The 4,026-nt window shown below is 43.9% G+C and overlaps 2 long non-coding RNA genes across 2 annotated transcripts in view; one reads left to right on the top strand and one right to left on the bottom strand.

Moving 5' to 3' along the window:
* The window catches only part of LOC111645185 (uncharacterized), a 9,881-nt gene that overhangs the window by 4,555 nt on the left and 1,300 nt on the right, over window positions 1-4,026 (bottom strand). The window contains exons 2-4 of the long non-coding RNA XR_002759844.2: window positions 3,315-3,398; window positions 1,913-3,135; window positions 1,286-1,484 (exon numbers count right to left, since the gene is read on the bottom strand). This is a non-coding gene — a long non-coding RNA (uncharacterized LOC111645185). The remainder of the gene's footprint in view (window positions 1-1,285; window positions 1,485-1,912; window positions 3,136-3,314; window positions 3,399-4,026) is intronic.
* Window positions 2,505-3,298, top strand: LOC147817524 (uncharacterized). The gene is made up of 2 exons (XR_015436294.1): window positions 2,505-2,598; window positions 3,004-3,298. It is a non-coding gene; the product is annotated as an uncharacterized LOC147817524 (long non-coding RNA).

The following is a 4,026-nucleotide window of genomic DNA, read 5'->3' as shown; positions in this document are numbered from 1 at the left end:
TAATAAGTCATTTTACATTGTAGACAGTATTTATGTTAAGAGGTCCAACAAAGCACAGTGATGAAGAAATTACTTTAGTCAGCTGGAATGTAAGGGGGATGAATAGCTCATTAAAAAGAGGAAAAGTGTATGCTCACTTACGTACACTCAAAGCTGATATATGTTTCCTTCAGGAAACACATATTAAAAAAACTGCCGCTAAGATATTATGTCCTTCATGGGTATCTCATGTCTACCAATCAAACTTTAGCACAAAAGCAAGAGGAGTTGCAATCCTTGTTAAGAAAAACATTCCTTTTGTACATACACAAACTATTTCTGATGACAGAGGTAGATATTTATTTGTTAAAGGGGAGCTAAACTCAGTACCAGTAACCTTGATAAATCTATATGGCCCCAAGTTTGATGACCCCATTTTCTTTCAGAATCTTTTCAATACTATATCCAATATGTCTGACACAAATATAATCTTAGGTGGAGACTTTAATTGTGTTTTGGATTCAGTCCTCGATCGGCAACACTCCCAAATTAATGTATCAAAGAGCAGCATCATTCTTAATAATCTGATACAGTCCTATAATTTGGTAGACGTCTGGAAGCTCCTTAATCCCACAGCAAGAGATTTTTCATATTTCTCAGCGGTTCATAAATCTTATTCAAGGGTTGATTATTTAATATTGGATTCTAAATTATTGTCACAAGTCACAGAATGCAAATATCATAATATTCTAATTTCAGAACATGCCCCAGTCTCTTTAAAGCTTAATCTGAATCATAAACATGGAGAATTCAATTGGCGGCTAAATAATACTTTACTGAAAGAGAAGGAATTTTGCTCTTACCTCTCAAGCAAAATAGATCTTTATATGAACAATAATGATAATGGTGAAGTTAGCGACTCCACACTTTGGGAGGCCATGAAGTCTGTTCTCAGGGGACACGTCATATCTTATGAGGTAGCAGAAAAAAGAAAATCCAAGGCTAGGTTAACTGAAACAGAGTCAGTTATCAAATCTAGAGGCATTGTATAGAGTGGATAACCAGCCTGAAGTACTGAAAAAGATCTCAGCATTAAAATATGAGTACAACTCTATACTGTCCAAAAATGTTTCGCGATTGCTGGTTCAAGTAAGACAAAAGTATTTTGAGTTTGGGGATAAACCCCAAAGGTTACTAGCACGCCAGTTAAGACAATCTCTGTCTCTTATACACATCTATTTCACACACACACTCAGAAAGAAACACACACACACACACACTTCCTCTGTGGGGGTCGCAGTCTTACCTATTGAATCATTAAGGCGGCGCCCCCACCCTCACCTCTGGCCAGCGGTGACATTTACACCCAGCAGAGTCGCTTCAAAGCCCCGATTGATGGATCTGGTTTCACCCCGCGGTGATGCATTCACTGGCAGTCAGGACATTTCACACACACACTCAGAAAGAAAACCTCCAGGCTGCAGAAACATGATCCTGCAGAAAAACTGAGAGCAAAAGAGGAGGAGGAGGAGAGGAGGAGGAGGAGGAGGAGAGGAGGAGAAGAAGAAACACAATAAACAACATTAACTTTAAACCAGCTGACTGTCTTATTCATCACATCACTAAGACACTGAGCTGCACAACAGTGAGTGAGGCATTGTGGGAAATGTAGGAAATCACTCTGAAGTAGATCAAACTCTTTGTTAGTGAGACGTCCAGTCAAATTCTCTCAGAGGCAAGTGAACGCACCACGCTCTGATCAGCGGGTAAAGCTGAGGCTCAGCGTGTTCAGATAAGACCGTTTCAGGTACAGTGAAAATATGCAAATAACAGAGAGAGGAAGCAGATGGACGATAAGAGGAGGGACTCAAACGCAGCACAGCTGTTCCCTCCGCCATCAGCGGGAACACAGAGCAGGTCTCTGAGGTCTCACCTGCTGGTTTGGTTCAATCGGGACTCGAACCCACGGCGCCTTCAGATGAGGCTCGTGTCCTTTAGAGACAGGAAGACGTGTGACGGAGGCAACGTGTCGTTAGTGTACGTCTCTTCTTCAGTGTCCTACAGGAACCACGGGCCTTCAGCTGCTCCCACAATCCTCTCTGTTGTGTGTCTCTGTGGATCCCTGCTGTCGATCATTTCATTCATTTCCATATTTAGAAAAGAAGTTTCCCAGTTTCCAGGCGAGGCGGAGAGAGCAGCTGCAGAGAGGAGGTAAAGTTCCACGTCATGGAGGAAACTTCACTGAGGAGTTTTTACTGAAGCCCTGGAAGACAAGAGAAAACTTCTTCTTTGTCTGTAAAAACAAGTGAGAAATTATTCTGGGGGGGGGGGTTTCACAGAAGAAAAAAAACTTAGAAAAATGAAAAATGAAATAATGAACTTGTCTTTCAGGGCTGGACAGTAAAACAGTAAAACGTCCAGAATCAGACTATAAACAGGATGAACTCATGAACTGTGACTCACTGTGAACCGTTTTTATTATTTGTTGAACGGACTATCAGCTGTTCCTGTTTGTCATCAACCAGCTGGATCTCGGTGACACTGAGGAGACGTTAAAAACAGGAGGATTCTGGGTGGAGTTCTGCAGCCCGTCTCTGGTGAGCTACGCCGAATCTAAAGGTGAGTTCAGGTGTGACGGAGGTTTACGACTCTCTACCTTTGGTTGCAGTTGAAGCCAGCGATCAAACTTACCGACCTCCAGTGTTTCCTGAGACGTTCTAAGATCAAAATCTTTGGCCGTTCTGCATCATTTCTACCTCTGCGACCTCTGCACAACCTCGTCTCCCCATTACCCAGAAAGCCCGGCGTTCGTCCCAATTATCCCCGAGCAGAACGCGCAGATTTATCAGACTGGAGAGGATCCAGCTGAGAGCTGACGCCGTCTTTGATCTGCTGCCAAACATCTGATCAGAGAGCAGCAGAGACGGAGAGCGCCGCAGATCGGCCGAGTGTTTCCTCTGATACGTGTGATTGCTGAGTAACTGCTCCAGCCTGAACTTTCACTAAATATGTACTTTGTTCCAGAGAGACACGTCCCAACAACAGAGCCCAGGTAACAAAGCCCAACCTCGGCCCGACATGTGCCCGAGTCTGGCCCGCATTGTCTGTGTGTGTGCTCCAGAACTGGTCCAGATGTGGAAGTAGTCCCGCTGTCGCCTGGAGACCAAAGAACAAGATCAAAGGAGGAGTCAATAAATAAATAAACAAACACTTGTTTACAATATTTACAAGACACATGAAAACTGCAGCTCCTCCCACAAACACACCTTCATAACAACAACTCCACAACGGCAATTAAAAACATAAACTTATTCAACAAGTTGTTTTTACTTCACCTGTATGCACCTCCCCCCTTCACCTCACACTCTGACCTCTGACCTCTGACCTCTGACATGTCCCTCCACCACAAGGTGCAGAGCCTTTCAGCAGTGGGAGAAAAAATCAGTGTTAGTTGCTGAGTGACAGACAGGTGTTCCTCAACATCATCATAAAACTCATACCAGAGGAAGACGAACATATAATAAAGCAGGACACACACACACACAGTACTCATCATCATCATCATCATCATCATCATCATCATCATCATCATCATGTTGAGGTGTGTGAAAGCGGCGGACATTTAGATTTTAATGACAACCTTAAACACAACGGAGAGTTTAAATAAAAGTTTTCAAAGAGAGACGAGGAAATAATCAGAGCAAATGTTCCATAAACACATGAGAGCCTGACTGTGTGTGTGTGTGTGTGTGTGTGTGTGTGTGTGTGTGTGTGTGTGTGTGTGTGTGTGTGTGTGTGTGGGAAAAGTTTCCAGACCAGCTCCTATTAAGAACCATCAGGGACCTCGAACACACCACGCTGTAAAAAGTATCTGCACTCAGGCCGGCTCAGCCAATCAGAGCGTCTCTATGTGTGTGCTGATGTTAAATCCTCCTCGTTCGTCCATCCATGAAGGTTTCATTAGGAACAGCAGTGTTGCATGACGTTAACGCCCCTGACTGATCTCACCGTGACACCAGGAAGTGGGGACGGCTGGTCGGGGGTGGG

This window comes from Seriola lalandi, unplaced genomic scaffold, assembly GCF_002814215.2.
Source record: "Seriola lalandi dorsalis isolate HSWRI2012SDOR001 ecotype SW California unplaced genomic scaffold, Sedor1 jcf7180002054947, whole genome shotgun sequence".
Classification (NCBI taxonomy): domain Eukaryota; kingdom Metazoa; phylum Chordata; class Actinopteri; order Carangiformes; family Carangidae; genus Seriola; species Seriola lalandi.
This window is presented reverse-complemented; position numbering and strand designations above follow the sequence as displayed.